We start from the raw sequence: 21,859 nt of genomic DNA, 5'->3' as shown, positions 1-21,859 counted from the left end.
GCGAATGCGCTGTACATCCTTTAGCAGACAGTTAGCCAGCGGCGGCTCCTTGAATAGGAGAAAGCTAGTCTGGACGCTTTGCTCTCCCGAACATATGCCGCGTTCCCAAGTTCAGTTTGACCGTGAAGCCGCCAGGCTTACGCGTTCTGACCATACCTCGGCACTATGAGAGGTACGTAGCTCAATCACACTCATACTCATGACACTCACACGTACATTCACTCACTCACATTCACACTCTTGTCCACTCGCACTCACAACCATCCACTGGCACTGATGACCACTGGCATTTTCACAACCACTCACTCACACTCACAACTACTCAATCACACTCACAACCATTCACTCATGCTCATGTCCACTCACTCACATTCCCGTTCACTCACTGTTTCCTTGTTTGCTGACAAGTTCTGCCTCACAACCATTCACTCATACTCGCACTCAATTCCGCTCAACCAGTCACTCCCACTCGCACTCATGTCGACTCACACTCGTAACCACTCACTCACGTTCATGACCACTCGCAATCACAACCACTCACGCTCATGACCATTCAGTCCCACTCAAAACCATTCACTCATGCTCATGTCCACTCACTCACATTCCCGTTCACTCACTGTTTCCTTGTTTGCTGAGAAGTTCTGCCTCACAACCATTCACTCATACTCGCACTCAATTCCGCTCAACCAGTCACTCACACTCGCACTCATGTCCACTCACACTTGTAACCACTCACTCACGCTCATGACCACTCTCACTCACAACCACTTACCCGCACTCACAACCACTCAATCCCACTCAAAACCATTCACTCATGCTCATGTCCACTCACTCACATTCCTATTCACTCACTGTTTCCTTGTTTGCTGACAAGTTCTGCCTCACACATGGCTGGAGTTTTCCATTGCTCACCAGTTTTCTCACGTTGGCGCGCGCGCCTAATCTCTGATGCTGAATGCAGCTGATTCGACGGTACTATGTCTGCCATGGCCAACGTAACGTGTAGCAGTTTTACGCCCCGCGCGAAATCCGCTCTGAGCCGAAATGATGACGCTGCAGCCATTGGCGAGTCAGGAGCACTCGTGAGGCTGCCGAGGGGCCGATCACGTGATCATCCCGTGCGCCCGCCTCGCGCTCCCTTTGTCGTCTTCAGAGCACGCTCACCCGTGGCGTTATTTTATTGCGAAAGCAAAACTACACTAGGTTTTGAGCCTTCAGCGTGGCGCGGCGGTAGTTACGGTTGACCTTTCGCGGAGTGACGTCATACCACCCGCGGAAAAAAAGGCCCCCAGCTCGATCCGTCGGCGGAGGGCGGCGGTAGTCACGGCGGTGAGCCTCGCGCTCCTCTCCCCAGTGGCGCTAGAGTCGAGGTGACGTCATACCAGCTGCATAAAAAAGGGCCCCCAGCTCGATCCGTCGGCGGAGGGCGGCGGTAGTCACGGCGGTGAGCCTCGCGCTCCTCTCCCTAGTGGCGCTAGAGTCGAGGTGACGTCATACCAGCTGCATAAAAAAGGGCCCCATCATGGAAGGTCTCAATAACATAAACTGTGGAAGCAGAGCCTTCCGTTATGTCAAAGCCTTCCTCACGGAACGAACAGCTACGATAGGCATCGGAGATACAAGATCGGAGAGCTTCACGGTGCCAAACAAGGGTACCCCGCAAGGCTCAGTAATATCACCGCTACTATTCAACATAGCGATGATAGGACTCACGAAAGTACTGGACGAAATAGAAAACATCAGCTACGCAATGTATGCAGATGACATAACAATATGGACAACCACAGGCTCCCTAGCAGCTAAACAAGAGCGGCTACAAAAAGCGATCGACCATACTGAACAATACGCCAGGGCCAGAGGATTATCGTGCTCAGCAGAAAAATCAGAATACGTAAGAATCAAAAAAGGTACACGAAAATACGACTCCCAAATCATCCTGAAACTCGGAAACGAGACAATACCTGAGAAAACGGAAGTCAGGGTACTTGGAATGTGGCTGCAAAATACAGGCCGATGTAGCAAAACCATTGCCTCTATTAAGAATACAACAGAGCAAGTCGCCAGAATCGTGCGAAGAATCAGCAGTAGAAAGAAGGGGATGAGAGAAAAGGACACCCTAAGACTCATTGACAGCCTCGTCACGAGCAGGGTTACGTACAGCCTCCCCTACCACGAACTAAACAAGCAAGAGACTCTACAAATCGACACCATACTACGCAAAGCGTACAAAACGGCGCTCAAACTTCCCATGTCCACACCAACCGAAAAACTAATGGCCCTGGGAGTATCAAACACCTTCGACGAACTACGAGAAGCGCAACGTAGTGCGCAATTAGATAGACTCACTCAAACCAGAACGGGAAGACACCTACTGGAGAAATTACGGCTACCTCTAGGCACACAAAGAGACAAGGAACAGATTAATAATGAAGACAGAAACAACATCCGGGTAAGACCAATACCACGACATATGGATCCGAATTTACATCATGAAAGACGACAAGCCAGAGTCCGAGCACTCACCAGGGAACTAAGCGACAATCCCAACGTAGTCTACACGGACGCAGCAAAGTACCGATACCAACGCAAAACAATCGCCGTTGTAACAGACGAAGGAGGGCAAGAAATAACCAGCGCAACGATAAACAACCCAAACATAGAAGCAGCTGAAGAAGCCGCCATTGCTCTGGCAATATCGCACGGCAACGCAACAGGACACAACCTCACTATAGTGACGGACTCCAAACAAGCATGTAGAAACTACACAAGAGGCAGGATCGACAGCATCGCCAATCATATTCTACACACGACGAGAAGACACAAAAACACTAAACATAGTATAGTGTGGGTTCCGGGACATGAGGGGATGAGGGGCAACGTGGCAGCAGACGAGTTAGCTCGAGGATACGTCAACCGAGCAGACTCAGCACTTTGCACCACAGGCACCTTTGACCCAGTTACCCCCACGTACTCAGATATACTCGATCATTACAGGGGTCAGCGGAAACGCTACCCAGCCCCGCACAAAAGGCTCACCAAAGAGGAGGCGGTAGACTGGCGCAGACTACAAACCGGTACCTACCCACACCTGCACAAACTACACAAGATTTTCCATACACAATATGCAGACGAATGTCCGTGGTGTCAGGGTAAACCTACACTAGAACATATCACATGGACCTGCCCTAAGGCAGACTTAGAGCCAAGAATAAACCCGAGTGTGATGCAGTGGGAGCGCTTGCTGGCCAGCGAGGACGAGGAAGCGCAACGATTCCTAGTGCGCCGAGCCAAGATGGCAGCAGTCAAGTGCGGCATCCTGGACCAAGGATCGACCACGGCGCCCAGTGACCCGTAAGGGTCACAAACACCAATTTATTGACAATAAAGTTTTTTCCATCCATCCATCCAAAAAAGGGCCCCCAGCTCGATCCGTCGGCGGAGGGCGGCGGTAGTCACGGCGGTGAGCCTCGCGCTCCTCTCCCCAGTGGCGCTAGAGTCGAGGTGACGTCATACCAGCTGCATAAAGAAAGGGCCCCCAGCTCGATCCGTCGGCGGAGGGCGGCGGTAGTCACGGCGGTGAGCCTCGCGCTCCTCTCCCCAGGGGCGCTAGAGTCGAGGTGACGTCATACCAGCTGCATAAAAAAGGCCCCCCAGCTCGATCCGTCGGCGGAGCGCGGCGGGTAGTCACGGTGGATCTTTCTCAGTGTGTGCAAAGATAGTTTGCCATTTGCTTTCGCAACCTACCGTGCTTAACCAAGCTAAGCATCTGCCAATTTTTATTTATTTATTTGCCGCCGCGGTGGCTCAGTGGTTATAGTGCTCGGCTGCTGACCCGAAAGACGCGGGTTCGATCCCGGCCGCGGCGGCTGATTTTCTTTGGAGGAGAAATTCTAGAGGCCGGTGTACTGTGCGATGTCAGTGCACGTTAAAGAACCCCAGGTGGTCGAAATTTCCGGAGCCCTCCACTACGGTGTCTCTCATAGCCTTAGTCGCTTTGGGACGTTAAACCCCATAAACCAACCGACCATTTAGTTATTTATTTAGTTATTCATTTCGTGTACCCTCAGGGCCACAGGAATTTTTGAGAGGAGTGGTTAAATAAACTAAAAGAAAAACAATGCACAGCGCAGCAAAGTAATTAGTAATACAGAAATGATGGCTCCTAGTTATATAATGTTATCTAATGGGTTCTTGATCTGCTGGTTAATAGAACATAATACAATACATACAGTGCAGCAATACAGTGAAAAAAATGCTGGTGCGTAAAAATGAAATAAGTGCTCCTAAAGTTATGCAGTGCTCTCTAATATGGTCTTAAAGCCCATGGTAGAGAGAGGGTGCGGTAGATGGTCCTTGGCGATCACAAAATGAACAAGGGAGGGGAAAACCTCAGGTTGCTAGAGCCAACGTTTCGACAAGGGGACTTGTCTTCGTCTGGCCCAGACGAAGACAAGTCCCCTTGTCGAAACGTTGGCTCTAGCAACCTGAGGTTTTCCCCTCCCTTGTTCATTTTGTGATGGTCTTAAAGCGTTGGTTGTCAGTAATTGTAGCGGTTGATGCGGGGAGGTGATTCCTCTCAGCAGCTGTGCGGGGAAGCCATGACTGAAACATGGCATTGGTTTTGCATAATGGAATTCTGACTTTGTTCTCGTGATCTAGCCTTGATGAAATGTATTGGGGAGGGGAGGTCAGTTCGCCGCGAAGGGAAGGATGCTGAAATATCTTGTAAAAAAAAGTGAAATTCTAAGGGCTTTACGGTGGGATGCTGAATATGGCAGGCTAAGATTTAATTTTATTGCAGAAATGCAGGCAGCTCGATTATAATTACAAAGAATAAAACGAGCAGAACTGTTTTGTATTTTTAGGGACGGGCCATCGTGGTTGGACTCCCTCTAACAGCTTTTCACTGCAAATAAAAAAATTGGCATTAAATGTCAATTACGCTATCGCCATTAAGGCGGAGCCTCAATGTCCCCTGCAATTTTTTTCTTCCTTTTTTTTTCTCTGACACTTCGAGAGGTCCCCGGTTGCCTCCTCTGGGCCTCATAAGCTCTATTTCCTCCGGCATGATTGAAGCTATGACGTCATTTACTCCCCATTGTTCTAAGTGCAAAAACACATGCTGTTATAGCTGACCCGCCTATGTGGCACAGTGCCTATGGCATTTGGCTGGTGTCTGCATTTCGATGGAGGCGAAATGAAAGAAATGCCAGTGTGCTACGATGTCATCATCGGAATCAGCGTAAGTACGTCCGCTACAGAACGAAGGCCTCTCTCATCTCCCTCCAGTTTCCCCTGTCATGTGCCAGCTGTGGCTATAGCCTAATGGGCACTAAAAACTGCCAGGGACGCCCTGCGGATGTTCAGGCTGTCTGCAGGACGTCCGAGGGAGGTTCAGTGCCCACCGGGTAGGCCCGTAAACTTCACAATCTTCGTCCTCCAACCTGGCTCGCTGCTTGGGATCCACTCCGTTACCCCTAAGGACGATTGGTTACATTCCTTTTGCATTAAATGCATGCCCTGCCCATTTATTCTCGATTCCTTAGAAATTGTTAACTCGCACTTTTCCTGAACCATTCTACTTCGGTCCCGTTTCCTTTACATGGCTCACTCCGCAGTTCGCAGTTTAAGGTCAAGCCTTTTCGTTAGCCTACAAGTGTGTCTCATAGGTGTATACGAGATGTAACCGGAAGAAAAATTACCTAAACAAGGCTCCGGCTTAATTGAAACATTCAGAGAGAGCCATGATGTAACTAAGCCGCAGCCTTGTTTATACAGCAATTTTTCCCCTTCCCTTCATTCCTTTCTCTACTACCGCGTCCCTCTGTCTTCTTCCCCATCTTCTTTTCTTTCTTTCTCTCTTCTATTCTTAAAGGAGTATAGACACCTAACTTTAGGGTGCGTGGTGGAGTGGGTGAGGGAACAAACGCTGGTTAATGACATCCTAGTTGAAATAAACAGGAAGAAGTGGGCTTGGGCAGGGCATGTAATGCGAAGGCGAGATAACCGCTGGTCCTGAAGGGTAACGGAGTGGATTCCGAGAGAGGGCAAGCGTAGCAGGGGGCGGCAGAAAGTTAGGTGGGCGGATGAGATCAAGAAGGTTGCGGGGATATGGTGGCCTCAACTGGCGAAGGACAGGGTTAATGGAGAGACATGGGAGAGGCCTTTGCCCTGCAGTGGGCGTAGTCAGGCTCATGATGATGATGATTTTCCTACGCCCGCTAAACCATTAATAATCGAATTTCTTCCTAGTGCCGTTTCGGTTTCAACAGCCGAACGATGACTGTGACGTCAAAGCGTCGCTACAGGTCGACGTGAGGCATGAAAAAGCCGCAATGCAATCACTGCTTCTACATTCGTTGTCATTCCGACCCTTGACGAAGGCCGGCTTCAACACTGTATATAGTGAATCAAAAAGATGCAGCAGCGATTATATTGCAGTTTTTCCATGGCTCACGTGACGTATAACCTCAATTTGACGTCAGAGACATTGTTCGGCTGATGAAACCGGGAGACAGAGAGACACACTCACCGTGTGTCCGGGCAAGGGTAGGCTAGCAGCACAGGTAATTGGCCCAATATAGGAAAATGATGCTTTCACACTGTTCCCATGTAGAATCGGCATTTGCCAATTCATTTCTAATATTTGGCCGATTAATTGTGTTGCTTGGGGAACCCGTTGCGGTCTTCTAAGTCTTTTGATTTGGCCAGCGTATAGGACTACGATTATCTATACTACTGTGTTGTGACTTTATACCCAGCAAACCAAAAACCTCTCAGAGACGTCTAGCTAGACGTCTCTGAGAGGTTTTTGGTTTGCTGGGTAGTACTAGCCTGTGCAGGCATTTTCAGTGCCGTCTTGACTGCGTTCGTCACCGTGGTGTGGCCCGTATTAACCGGCCCCGGGCTAGGTTGTGAAACGGAAGGATGGTACGCTTTGCTGCTGACTATAAACGCATCACTAAAAGCCGGGCTGTCGGTTTTGCTGTGCCCGTAGTTGTGTCCAGCAACCATTCTGGTCAGACGCGTCAGTTGCTGCTTATCCAGCGTATTTACGGTTTATGATGGCTTGTATCTGTAAACCGAGCCCGCGGGCTCTCATTACTCTGGCTACGGCTGTTGCTACGACCGTGATGGTCGGGTCTCTAGGTTGGGGTCAAATGATTGGGGCCTACCATTCTGTCCTCCTTATCCGCAGCCTGCAGTGTTGTCTTCCGCCTCCCCGATAATCGTAAATCAAGGTATATTTCTTGGTTCATCAGATAGCGGCGCCAGGGCTATGTTGAGCAGCAGAGAGGAAGTTACAGCTCCTCGGGGCGTCTATCGGCGCATCCTGTGAAAAAAACTGGCTGTGGTTTGACCAATGGCCATCCCGAGTAGAATTGCGGAAGCAACGGCGCGGCAGTCGCAGCGGCGGCGGCACCTCTGAGTCGCCCGCGTAGCGGAGGAGTCGGCGGTGGCCCCAGCGCCGTAGCTGTGCGCTGTGTGACGTCACTCCTCCCGGAGAATGCACTGCTGCTGGCGCAGCGGCGACGGCACCTCTGAGTGGACTCGGCGGCGGCTCCGTGCTGCTCTGACGTCACTCGCTCCTCGCGCATGCGCAGTTGGGGCTCTCCGGGGCTCCGCAAAATCGCTCACACCTAGTGTAGTGTTGCTTGCGCAAGAAAATGCCTTGAAGTAGTTCCATGCTCTGACCGCGCAATGCGTTTCTGCCGGTGTTCGCAGAGCGTGGTCATGTCCCACAGTGCCAAAAGATTTTTTTTTGGGGGGGTGGGAGGGCAATTTAGGGTTAAAAATGCTCGTGTGTTAGGTGTTCTTTTCCGTGTGTGTAGTTGTGTTTCCTTGGGCTGCAGTACGATATCTTGCGCTGACAGCCCGGGCCGAAATCCAAACTGTGTGGGTCAGAAAGCGAAGTGGGGCTGCAGGTTGCTTACAAAAATGCGCACTGAGATGCAATTACCTATTTATGGAGTATATGTGAAGTCTAAAAAGGTATATTAATACCCAAATCCTTATGAGCTTGGTCCATAAAAAGTCATTACGTTCTTGACTGATACGACCCAATGTAAATTGAATTGACTACAAGTGAATTAAAACTCAAGCAGCAAAAAATCTATTTACACCCGATTTCTCACGAGTCACTAAGAAGTTAATATGTTCTTGACTGATATGGCCTAATATATGGTCTGCTTTTCATATATTGCCTGCTTTTCCATATGGCCTGCTTTTCCATATATTTTCTGTATTATTTGGATTACTTGACATTAATTTCCCGTCAAACTTGTAATCCTTGTTATTTTTGTTATGTTTTTTTATGTTCACATGCTTTTGTATGGCCGCTTCACACCACTATTCCCCCCCCCCCCCTATGTAATGTCCCAGACGGAATCTTTAAGGGTTCAATAAATGATAATGATGATGATGATATAAAGTTAACTGACTGTAGCTTAATTAAACTCAATCAACAAAAGTTAAATTTACAGCCGATTTCTCACTGATTATGGAACCAACCACAACCACAGCTTAAACGATTCCCATTTCAGCTGAACAGATTTTATTCATATTATATCGGCTATGGGAGAGGTCACGATGTTGAGTTGGTTGTAGGTAATGACTCGAAAAATACTATTCATGAGGTCACTTGGCAATGCAAAATCTAACGTATAACTGAAATTCTTTTTTGGTACCAAGAGAAATGGAGGCGTGAAACTTTCTCATGTTGGAATTAAATTGCACAACGTAGCAGAGAGCTAACTTGTGTTACTGATTAATAAATGTGAGAGCACATGTAACGGTGTGGAGGTGCAGCCCTGGGTGTTTCTGCGAACACTTCAAAAAAAAATTTTGAAAAATAGGCTTTTTGGGGTAAAAATATGGTTTGTGCGGCATAGTATTACCAGTGTTGGCGTACACCAGAGAACCGGTCAATCGTCTTAAGTAGTAAGCTGGTTTACTAAATTTTAATAACCTTCTAACTAGTAGAGTTAGACGCCTATAGTTGCATTTAGAGATTTGTAGCCAGCCGTTAGTAATAGCTATATCAGTTTTTAGAATTTCGAAAGCGCGATTACCCGTGGCGCTGGAGTGAATGCTTTGCCTACATGCTTTCGAAAGCGCATGTATTTTGTCGAGCCACAGCGGCGAGTGTAATCGCGTTTTCGAAATTCTAAAAACTGATATGAATTACCATAGTCCTTAGAACTGTGCTATTACTAACGACCGACTACAAATCTCTAATTGCAACCATGCAGTTGCCTATCTCTGATAGTCAAGAAGTTAGTCATCATAATTTAGTTTACCAGCTTAATAAAGACAATTAACCGGCTTTCCGGTGTACACCGACACTGCCGCAAAAGTCATATTTGTGCCCAAAAAAACCTATTCTTGAATATTTTCGAAGTTTTCCCTGAAACACCTGGTATTTATTTTATTTGGAGACACTGTCAATCCCATTAGGGATTTTTTACAGGAGTGGGTTCATTTGCTCATATAGGCAGCATTCACACATATGTACACAAATGTAACCGAAGACTAATACATCAAAAAGGAGGCAAGCTCACGAAATAAAATGGCATTATTTTGATTGGTGCATGGAGTAGAAATATACATGCTGTTAAAATGCCTTGTGCGAGCAATATTCGACACCTCTATTGAGAGACCAATATTCAGCTTATTGTAACATCTACAGCCTTTGTGAAAAGTTTGGAGCCCAGGGGGTTTGCTTCTCAAGCGTCTGGTTCGTAATGCATCTCCAGCGCTCCAAATTTGCTGAAGGTAAGATGATTTCTGGTCCTGCCTCCTCCAATGGGTAGGGCTGCCACGAACGCTTCAGGAGACCCACTGCGAGGCTTAGAAGCAAACCCCCTGGGCTCTAAACTTTTGACAAAGACTGTACCTTGCGCCCGCGCCTCGCGGACTTCCTAACGCCGTTCAAATCAAGCGCGCAGACTGGCAGGTCACATGACAAGACGAAAAAAAAAAATCCGGGCACTATACGCACACCACGCCGTCCGTTTTGTCGTGTGTGCTCGGTCGTTCGGGCATGGGTTGTGTGTTATTGTTTCCAAGATCGATGCTTCAAACTCGTGCTCGGGTTGACTGATGATCGTAGCTTTTGGGCCCGCTTGCATAGTACAACTTCCAGCCCTTTGTGAAAAAGTGACCGCGCCGGGAAGCGTGCTGGCTTTTCGTCTTGACGGCACGTTGGGCTTCAACGATTGAAGCCGCTGCGTCATTTATCTTACCGGAACCGCGTTACAAAAGAAGAAGGCGGTTACTGGAAGGCGTCGAGTCTTCGTTTTCAGGTAAGACCCGTAATGCTGCGCAGGAATGCGTGCAATTTGCCACCGCGCAAATTAACCGGCTAGCTCTAAGGCGAGAAGAAACGGAAGGGATGCGCGCTGTCGTGTTTGTTTTGTTACCCCTAGACATAGTGCACGGTTATTTCTGCGGTGGCAAAATGCACTCTGCATTGAGTCACTGACTAGCTGACCTGTCTATGTTCACAGTGTATCCGTTTCGACGCGAACGCCGTGAAAAAATGTTAACAGTAGGGGTGTGCGAATATTCGGAATTTTCGAATATAATTCGAATATTATATTTTTAGTATTCGTATTCGATTTGAAATCCAGGTATTCGTGTTGTTTCGAATATTCGACACGACGCGAACATTCGTATCTAGCCGAATATTCTATTGCGAGCACCGGCGAGCATCGACATAGACATAACAACATGGCGGCGCCCAGAGCAATGCGTAACTATATAGCGTAACGTTGGGCCATGCAGTAGATGACTGCACTGGTGAGCTTCTTTGTGGCTGTACCTGCGAAGCTGGTATAGTTACAGTTGTGCACGAAATACTTCGCAATACGAGCCAGTTAAGTGCCAATTGAGAGGGCATTTTCTGTGGCTGGAGAAGTCGTTTCAGCTAGAAGGGAACTACTTCTGCCTGACCATGTGGAGCAGCCGGTTTTCCTTCACGACAGCCTTTTATGTTCATCCCAGCAACGCGCTTTTGTGCTTTTGGCAAGCTAGCCTTGATCAATGCGGTGTACTAGCCATCTTCTCTGATATTTCCACTCTTCTAACAATGTTCGAGACTTTGATACTTTTTATGCAGCCACACACACCTTTTGTGCTCATTTCATCACTGATTGTTGAACTGTGATGTTCTTGGTGCTCAGATAAATGTTTTGTAGTGGTTAAATGCGTATGTCCTTGATTATTCGATATTCGATTCGATATTCGGAACCAAGTATTCGTATTCGATTCGTATTCGAAAAAATTGATATTCGCACACCCCTAGTTAACAGACCACTGCGGCGACCGGCATTGGGGGAAAGCGAAAGCATTGATGCCTCCTTCGCACTCGTCGCCTCTCTTTCCTTCACTTTTGACTGTTTGCCTCTCTTTTTCCTTCCAATTTTAACGTCTATCGCTATTTTCACGTTCTCGCACTACATGCACGTCCGGGGCTATTTTGACGTCTAAGTGATCTTTTGTCTTCTGATTAATTATTTACTCCAGATCAATCAAATTTGGTGCACAACGTTATTTTATCATCCTATGTCACTTGGTTGTGTTTTCCCTCCACAATTTTGACGCCTCGTACTGTTGTCACGTCCTCGCACTATATCGACGTCCGATACTATTTTGACGCCTTTGGGACATTTTTGGCTCTAATTAATTAACTAATTACTCCACAGCGACCACATTTTGACGTGCATCATCCTCACATCATCCTCGATCACGCACAGTCATTCTTTTTCGCTTAACTCTCACACGAATTGAGAAAACGCCGCCGACACGTTTTGCGGACACGAAACTATCGACTTAGCCAAGTAATGCTTTCGCTTTAATAACCTAAAATTATTGTTCGATGGACTTGTGCACTGCTGCCTGCGCCCATGTTTTTCATCACTATCTGCTTGCAGTGGTTTGCCGATAGCTCACGCCACTTGGCCTGTTCAGCGTTGCATTATGTGCTGCGCGTATATGCGTCGGTATAGTTGCTTGATGTGGCTTTGTGCGCTTTGAACACACCTATGCGAGACGATTACACCGGCTGTCGAGCTCTGGGGGTATGCTGTGTTTGCTCTGCATTCGATGCAGCTAACCCATAGCTAACTGCCCGCCTTTGTTGCCGGTAGTATGCGCCATGCGGTCTCTTGCGCTGCATAATCCGCTACGCTAGTACACGTCAGGGCCTGACATCCAATGCACTTTGCTCGATACGACAGCGACTCGTATTCGCTGCAGTGAATTGTGCAACACGTGACTAAGCGACATGCGCTACTGGCCACTGTGGCGGGCGATTAATTGCGTTCGAATCAAAAGCACACTGAATCCATCGTCCCTCAAGGCTGAGCAGTCGGTGCAATCGCCTCGCAGTGGTGTGTTGCAAGCTCAAAAAGCCACACACAGTAACAGGGTGTATGGACTCGTATTAGCGTAAATGGAGGGGTGGTGCGGCTTCCCCAACGAGAAAACTGTGCAGCTGTCAAATGCTTTTAGTGGCAGGCGACCGCGAAGACAGAACCATCGTCGGATGTTGAAGAATGAGTAGCCTGAAAATAGGAGCGCTTTGTAGCCTTTTCATACAGCCCTTTCAGATTAAATATTTTTGAAGAACCCGAAACAGTGCAAAGCGTTACCATCTGCCAAAACCCTTCACGAGGACAGTACATAATAGTTGTATACTGCCAGTGCTCCCCTGTGGGGTTGTGTTTCGGAGGGTAACGGAGAGACTTGAACTTAAGAAGACGGCAGCAGCTACACTGTTAGCAAAAAAACACCCAAAAGGGAGTAAATGGCTTGTCCTCTAACGCACACACAAAAGGAGTTTTTTTACTCCATATGTGTGGTGTTTTTTTACTCCCTTATATAAGGGAGTTATTTTGGAGTGAAAAGGGAGTAAATTTTTTACTACCCACAGAGATGGAACCCAAAAATGCCGTCATGTTTATCCTCATTCAGGCTCATTCTTACAGCAGTGACAGCGGCGGAAACGGGCAGTAGCTCTGCGGCCCGCCGGTAACCTAACTTAGGAAACTGCGCTGCCCTAATGTGACCCCGCGTCACGCATTCTTTCCGCCATCTGTTAGCCCAGCGGCGGCGTACGCGTCAGGAGTCGTCTGCTTGTCCTTTTGCTGTACGAGCTCGTTTCGTTGGCCATGTTCGTAGATAAAGGGATGTAACATTATAATCAGTAGCTTGAAAACTGAAAAGGAGCCGCTGAGTGGTTTTCACGGTCATGCACCACGCTATATTTGACCCAAAACCAGACCAGAAAAGATGAAAATACACCTGATGGTAGTTTGGAATGGCAGTGTTGCTTTCATATTCACTTCATTAAGGCTTGGCTTTTAAATATGACTGAGAAAAAATGTGGCCTGATGAGCTCAATTAAGAGCTCAGCGTTGACACTATGTTCTATCACAGTTCCATGTACATACAACACATAATCTGCTGCAATACATTGCGAGAACCACACTGTAAAAAGCCTATGAAAATTAGGCCTAAGTGGGGGCTGTAACGGGGTGGCGACACAAACAAAGGAAAGTCAGGTATCGTTAGAGCACTGGAGACTTCACAGGATCAGTTGAATTATGTAACGTACTGCAGCGGAAAACGGCGACAAGTCGATATCTTGTACCGTGGCAGGCGCCCGTGAAAGGGCAGAAGTCAGCAGAGATCCAGCGACGATGGTAACCAAGCGGTCGTCATTCACCGCCGTTATCCGACAACTGACTAAAAGCAGACGAGACGCTAGGCGGCGGGGCGGATTGCACAAAATGCTGTTTTTTTACTCCATGTCGGCACTGGTGGAGTATTTGGCACAATTAACTCCCTTTCTGGACTGCACTGTAAACAAAAATAGACCCAAAAGGGAGTAAAAATGGTGGCGGCCAACCCTTTTTACTCCATTTGTTAAAACATTTACTCCATGAGTGGGGAGTAAAAAGGTGGACTGTCCTTCATTTTACTCCCATGAGGGAATAAGGAAGTAAAAATGAGGATTTACCAGCATTTACTCCAGTCTAGGAAGGGAGTTAATTGCGCCAAATTGTGGGAGCAGTCAGCTTACGGCAGCATCCGATCGCGACAGCTGGCATAGCACCACAGCGCAAAACAATGCAGAAAAGCTATCGCCAATACCCGCCGATCAGAGATAATGGGATTCCACACAAGCCGATTTTCCTCAAAAACGGGTTCCGCTGTCAACCGATAAGAGCGCAACGAGGCGACCTGTGAGCATAACATCGACCAGGCAGCCACGGCGCTGTCGGATCAACCAGGTAGTAACAAAAGGCGAGGCCTTTTTAACGATCCCTGCGAAATGTGAACATCGAATACAGCGTCTACTCAGTCGCGTCCTTTAAAAACGGGGCAGCTATAATAATCAGTGCTGGGACGCTACGATCTACGGGTAGCAAGCCTGGCCTCCGGATGGCAGGACGAAAGAAGATCTCCGGAAGAACCTTACGAAGTGTGGCGAAGATCTTATGCTTGCAATTTATCACTGCCGGTGACGTCTTCGCTGCAGTTGCGGTGACCAGAATTTCACGATAAAGCCCCGCAGTCACGGTGGTTGCACTACGTCCGCCATATTCCACAACAGAAGCATTGTCGCCAGACTGCTGCCTGCCGTTCTCGTTGAAGTCAGCGAGTTATGAATGTAAGGCAGTTGTGGGATGCAGAGAGCAGTCACAGAACAGTTATGTAACGTATTGAAGTTCCGGCTAGTTTATTGTTCAATATTCGTTGTCCCGTCTCGTAATTTCTTCTGTCTGCGTCTTTATTTTGCTGCGCTGTTGAGAGGCTGGGACCCGAAGAAAACGCACCGGCAGATGTACTGAGCATTGTGTCGTGCGCGTGTTCAGCTTAGTACATGTGTTAAGCGGTAACCGCATGAGGCGATATTCCTTCGCGATGCGTCGCGCGATGACGACGCCGTCGCCCACCGCTGTCGCTGGCGCAAACCGCACGAAGCGACTCGGCGTCGGAGCGGCGCGTTTTCACTGTTGCTCGACTGCTGCCACTTCAGCGTTCAGTCATTTTGCGTTAATTAACGCGTAGAACAACGTTCCTAAGGCTCCACACAAGATAAAACACAATAAAAACATTGACAAAAATATATGTGGGCAATAATTTTATTTTTGTCCAATACGTAAAAACACGTGACAGAAAAGCGCACGCATTTTTTCCTTCCTCCATGAGCGCGCGCTCTTTCAGTCTGCTGCCGGCCTCCCCAGCGTCTTTGTCCGCCATGGTACGCCGACGGAAACTCGCAGTGCCTGTCTTTCTACTATCCCCTCACCCCTTTCCTCTCACTTCTACACACTGCCTGCTATCCTTTATTTCCGCTTCCCCAGCTCAGGTGCTTCCAGCGGCGATAGCAGATGCCGGGGTAGAAAAATTCTTTTACCTTCCATATTCAATGCAAAATAAAAAAAAAAACCACTACACAACAACCTGCCATGGTGAGGGCACGGCCGGTCTCAACATAAGGCCTGCGGGCTGTTACTTCCCCCCCTGAGCTACGTCACGCGAAAGAGGCCCACATAGAAGTTCCGTGCAGCACGTCTCGAAGCTACGAGCAGCGCACTCGTGTTGAAAATGAGGCCTGGAAGGTACACAAATGAGGCCTGGACCGAGAAGTCAGAGTGGGGGACGAAGGAGACGACAATGCGATCCGTTCTGGTAACACGTGACACTTCCTTCACTGCCTGGGGGAAAGTCATGGCATGTCGCGACATGCTTCCGAACGCACATTTTTTTCTAGACGTTGACTGTGCCTAACCTCGTGCTGCGCGTGCGGTTGTGTCCGAGACGTTGTTCTAGTGCCATCGCTGGGTTACGGAATGTGGATTACGCTTCTGCCAGGATATGCCTAACAAGTGCTGCGTGCCCAATTGCCGGACTAACTACAAATCGGGTCCCAAAAACCACGTTTTCAAGTTTCCCCGGCATGAAGAAGAACAGAACGCCTGGATTAGGGCAATACCACGAGAGAACTTAGTTGTATCACCGCAGTCCAGGGTAAGATGTTCGAAACTTCCTTATAGAATAGTTACTTTTGCAAACTACGATAAGCTTATGCTCATGCATTGTAAAAAAAAGTGTATTTAAACTAGCAGCTGGTTAGCACTGTGGGTAGCGAATGCAGACTTTCAAGAAAACTGTTGCCAAGCTACAACTGCTATTTAAACAAAAATTTAACTTCCTTCTAGGTTTATTGAGGCTGACATCGTGCGAGAGGCCTCCCACATCGACGAGGTTACAGGGCGCACCACCACTTCACCCCTTTCGCATCTGCGCCTTCGCCCAGGTGCAATCGCTTCAAAGTTTCCGGGATGCCCGTCTTACACTTCTAAGCCAAGCACCTCAAGGGATGACCCAGACTCGAAGCGCATGCGTCTTGAGGCTGCTGCTTTGAGGAAAGCGCTTGAAGAGTCAGCTGAAGTGTTCCGCGAAGAGCAAGAAGCAGATAGGATTCTAAACCTAAAAGACTGGACGGAATATATAGGAAGCAAAAAGTCTGCATTCTGGCATGCTATTGAAGGGAGTGAACGCCATATTTTAGTGCACATCACTGGAGACGAAGCTCCATGCATCAAATATTCAGTTGCAGTAAAAGCTGACCTTAGCGTGACAGTTCACTTCGTAAAAATGCCAATAACAAAACTAGGCACCAATTTCTCCATCCCAACAATAGCAAACAGCAAGAAAGCAATGATGGAGCTACTTGAGGTCATTGAAAAAAGCAGTGGCGACCTCAGTCAAAGTCCTGAATCTGCTAACGACGACATCTGCAAGCAGATTCTTCTCCTGCTGGAAAAGTTATCTTTTTCGCCCATAGATGAGAGCACCAACATCATACAATTTCTTAGCGAGCAATTGAAGCTACTCTCAATGAAAAAAGTTCGGAGACGCTACTAAGCCGACTTCATGATATTTTGCTGCCTACTTTTCACTCTATCGCGCCTCACGCATACCAATATATATCCGCGGATCTGGAATCATGACTCTGCCGCACCCAGTGACCATTCGATCAATATGCTCACCGTATGGCATGAATCCTCAAGTCGAACACCAGAGTGAATCGTTCCTCCGCTACATGGCCGGAAGAATCACCGACCTGAATGTTCGCCAACGTTTTGTGACACTGATGGTGGACGAAATTCACATCAAGCCTTATTTCGATTATAAAGGAGGCAATATTACAGGTGCTGCTCTGAACAGCTCGGGTGCAGCAACCAACGCATTGGTCTTTATATGGTGCAGAGCCTCTTGTGCCAATTTGAGGAAGCCGCTCACATCGTCCCTGTCCAAAAAGCTGAATCAGAGTATATGCACCAGTTGCTGCGGAAAGTAATATGTGGCCTGGAAGAAATTGGCTACAGGGTAGTGTGTGTTGTAAGTGACAACAATGCCATCAACACAAAGGCTATGTCTCACTTCTCGTCACCTCCTTCTAAACAAATTGTTTATTCGCATCCATCGGACCCTGCAAGGCCTCTTTTTTTGTAATAGACTCGGTACACATACTAAAGTGTATACGCAATAATTGGCTTAACCAGAAAAACGACCAACATTGTTTCTACTTTCCCGAGCTCGAAAAAGACCACACTGGAGGACAGCGAATGCTCTCTGCGTCATTTGCTACCATCAGGAATCTATACAACTTGGAGTGCGAGAGGCTGTTACGCTATGGCTACAGACTGTCAAGAAAAGCTCTCAATCCATCGAACATCGAACGACAAAATGTAAAGTTGGCTTTGCAAATTTTCAATGAATACCTTCCTCAGGCCCTGCGAGCCCTTGGGATGAAGCACAACCTCTTATTTTTCGAAGGGACTGCCACTTTCATTGAGTTGGTGGTGAAATGGTGGAAGATTGTGAACGTGAGGACGCCTTGGAAGGGAAAAAGGCTTAGAGACAAGTTGCAAGAACCAGTGTTTAATTCGGAAAATGACATCAAGATTAATTTCCTTCACAATCTCTTGGCCTGGTTGGAGGAGTGGAAAGGCAAAAGTTTGGACAGCGGTACGCTAACAAGAGAGACCCATGCCGCTATCGACCACACAACATATGCTTTTGTGGAGTTTACGAAGTACTGCTTCGAAGAGCTCAAGCTATCATATGTCCTTCTAGGAAAGATCCAAACCGACAGTCTGGAGGAGCGCTTCGGAAAGTACAGGATGCTAGCTGGATCCCAGTATCATGTGTCGATGAGGCAAGTGTATGAATGTGAAAAGAAGCTACAGCTACAAAGCACTTTGCCAGCCATCAGTAAGGATGAGCGATGGGATGAGCTTCACTTGCGACCAGACTATCCACGACCTAGCCTAAATGTATAGTGGTGACCGAAGATGCACTGTCGGAACTAAAAGACATCGTCCCGGTGCTGGTATATGTGGCAGGCTATGCAGTGTACGCAACACTTAAAAAGCTCAAGTGTACAAAATGCAGGGATGCGCTCACGGAAAAAAGGACGACATCAATATCCGACACGGATGGACGATACGACCTTGTGAAGCAACTTGACAGGGGCGGGCTTGTTTACCCAGCAACATTTGCCGTCAACGCTGTCGCACACAACTACGTAGTTGTTAAGCAACTATCAACAAACAAGGACTTTTTCATTTAGTCACGGACCTCACGCTTGAACTGCTCGCCGGTGACGATTCCTCAGAGTTTGACACCTGCGAGGATGGCCACAAGTGCGAAGTTGTTCTAAAACACCTCTTGTGGTGTAGCACGAACCTTTTCCTCAAGAACTACTGCTGCAAGATGAACGACAAAATATTGGATGCCAACGCCAAGGCTTAAAAGAGAAAAGCTGAGACTCTGCGGATAAGGCAGCGGTTCCGCTGTAAATAGCAACATGAGTGTTTTATATGTCAACTTCTAAACCCACTTGTTATGTTGTAAATACTTAACGGAGTGTCTAGCGTTCCGTCCAGACGGAACATTTGCTGCTGCTGCTGCAGTTCCGTCCAGACGGAATATTTACTGCAGCTAGAGTTCCGTCCATACAATAGACAGTTCTAGTTTCACGTACGTAGAAGCTTCACGTAAGTAGAGCACTTACGGCTCACCAGTGAGCACGCGCAGAACGTGAAGTGTCTGCGGGGGTCGCACGGACGTACGTGAGATTCAGATCTTTGCGTGGCGGTCTTCACGTTGCTTGCGTACGTGGCGTTGGCAAGATGGCGGCGCCCTGCCGCCCGCTTCGCAACGATGACAGCTTCGTCGCTAATCCCTCAACGTGGTATCGTGCTGTAAACTGCTGTATTTGCCTTCAGTTGGTCCACTCTTGATCTCGCATGAAGTTTTAGGTGAGAACTAGATTTTTTTTCCCCATAGAAATCCGTTTCAGCAGCTCCTAAGCCTGACGGAGAAGCGTCTGTGGTCGTCATAGCAACGAGTGTGCCAACGGTCTCGCGAGACCACGTGAAGCTCGAAACCTCGCGCGATATCGCGAGACCCTCGGCACAGTCAGCGGGAAAAGCAAAACGGTGCACGTTTTGACTCCGTACGCACACGTCGTCAACATGAGTGGGACACCAGCGCGCCTTCGCTTCTCGAAAAGCAATGATTTAAATATGCCGCGGGACGTAAATGAATGCAATCCATTTGAAGATAACATGCAACATACAGTTCGGTGGAATGAAATCGCTCAACGTTTGTCAGAAGAAAGGGGGAAAGTATTTAGCGCCCGCACTTTGGCTTGGCCTGGCTCCGCTCCAAGCAGCTCGACTAAACAAAATTAGTTTTCATTGTCTGTACTAGATGACGCGGCACAGCATGTTAGCGCATTTTTTAGGCTCTATGGCAGATCTACACAGTTAGCGTCCTGTACGTGTAGCTAAAACTGTACGAAGCGACACGAGCGTACGCTACGTAGACTGCTCACGTTTACGTGCGTGAAGGTTCTACGTACGTAAAACTAAAACTGTCTAATGTCCGTACTGTCTATACTATGCAAAATGGGTGATTTCTACCCACAAAAAAGCATTTCTTTGCCTCTGGAATAACCAGTTGACAAAGCTGTACCCAGATGTTCTCTCTACGCATATATACGGCACCAAAATATCTGTCCGCGTACTGCCTTCACTTACATCCTCGAAGGTACAACTTCCGTGCACGCATGCAGGATCGGGAAAATGACACTGTTAGAAGCAGAGTGCAGAAACTCTTCGCGAAGTGATGTGAAGCCCTATCGCTGTTTGTGCTGCAAGATGACGTAGCGCGAAAAAGACTAAGACGTACACAAACGGTCAACAAGCATTATGCAAACGCATCAACAAACCCAAGCCAAAACTCGTTCTATTGTCATTTCCCACTGACTGCTTAGAAAATAAAATGATGCAGCAGAATATCCTGTCACACATTAGGCGGAACAGGATTGCCACTTTTTAAAATAAACATGCAAAAGTCTGCAAGCAAACTGGTTCCCCAAGCCCTAACGGCAGCTTTAATTCCGTCTTGACATAACTCTTGTGGCAGATAAAGCTGGACGGAACTGTATGGTGTCAGTTACAGTTCCGTCTGGACGGAACCCATCGCTACATGCAGTTCCGTCTGGACGGAACTTTAGCGCAAATTGTAGTTCCGTCTAGACGGAACTCTCGCGCAAATTGTAGTTCCGTCTGGACGGAACTCTAGCCACAGCCAATACTTAAACTGTGGCAATGTATGTACCTGTATCGAAAGCGATCGTATTCATGTAAAATATGACCCTAGAACAAATACATGTATCTCCAATAAAAATACACATACGCAGTTGTGAAAGCTATTCGAGAGTTTTTGATTCTTCATTATCGCTATGCTTCATAAAACCAGGTGAAAAAAAGGAAAAGTTTTAAAATATTGGCAAATTTATTTCAAGTAATGCATGAAGAAAAACATCTACTGAGAAAGTCGAGAAGGCGCAATGCGATAGAGGTGCTGACATCAGTGCTTAAACAATCTTTGCACAGATGGTTTGCGGCTAGTGCCTCAAAATAAATTCCGCGTAAATTGTCTGCTATTCATTCCAGTATTTTAACTAAAGAAAAAAATGTGGACTGATAAATGTAAGCTTATTGCTGCTAGTTGATTCCGGTCGCGATTCCTTAAGCTCCGCCGTAAGTGGCGGCGACTGTGGGCCTCTTTTCGTGACGTCACGGGAGGAGCACCGGCCGCGGTGAGGGCTACGTCGGCTGCGTCTCCGCTGAAAAAAAAAAAAAAAAACGGCTCGGGAGTTGCGCACCCGCAAGACCTACCGTCATTGGCTAGTCTCGCGCGGCACTTCCGGGCGATGGGCGATATTTTCTGCAAACCCAGAAACCGGGCGACGCAATGAGCGACAGTGAGCGACAGTGGTTCGGCGGCCCTCATTTCATCGCGCGGCGTGTCGCCGCGAATTATCGCCTCAGGGCCGTTTCACATGCACGCGATTCTCGCCTGCGACGCTGCGAATTCTGTTGGTCTGCGACTGGAGAGGGCCGTCGGTCTAGCCGCAGACGGTCTGCGACCAAGTTCCATCCGGTTGGAATCCAGTCGCAGCGTCGGTGTGTTCGCTCTGCGACTGACCAATGGGCAGCGCCGAGACGACACGTGACGTGACGTCACGCGGCCAAGACAGGTCTCCAGGCGCGCGAGCGAGAGCGCACGTGCGTCGAGACCGGCCGCGACAACAGCTCGCACGTGACGTGACGTCTCGGCGTTAGGTCACGTGGGAGCTGTTCCCACGGCATAAACAAAACTGTTTATTCTAATCAAAACATACGAAATATTGCCTTGCATCTAAAAACACGCTGGTCATAACATCGTCAACACATTCCGTGCAGCGTTTCTGTCGCATTTAATC

The 21,859-nt window shown here is 48.0% G+C and overlaps 1 protein-coding gene and 1 pseudogene across 1 annotated transcript in view; both read left to right on the top strand.

The window, feature by feature from the left end:
• LOC149366712 (flap endonuclease GEN homolog 1-like) overlaps positions 1-21,859 on the top strand; it is a 361,675-nt gene that overhangs the window by 70,264 nt on the left and 269,552 nt on the right. The gene's annotated exons all lie outside the window — the stretch shown is intronic.
• Positions 15,889-18,834, top strand: LOC149366729 (uncharacterized; annotated as a pseudogene).

This window comes from Amblyomma mixtum, chromosome 1 (genome assembly GCF_055824585.1).
Source record: "Amblyomma mixtum isolate Tamu chromosome 1, ASM5582458v1, whole genome shotgun sequence".
NCBI lineage: Eukaryota > Metazoa > Arthropoda > Arachnida > Ixodida > Ixodidae > Amblyomma > Amblyomma mixtum.
Note: the sequence above shows the minus strand (reverse complement) of the source record. Positions and strands in the feature narration are given on the sequence as shown.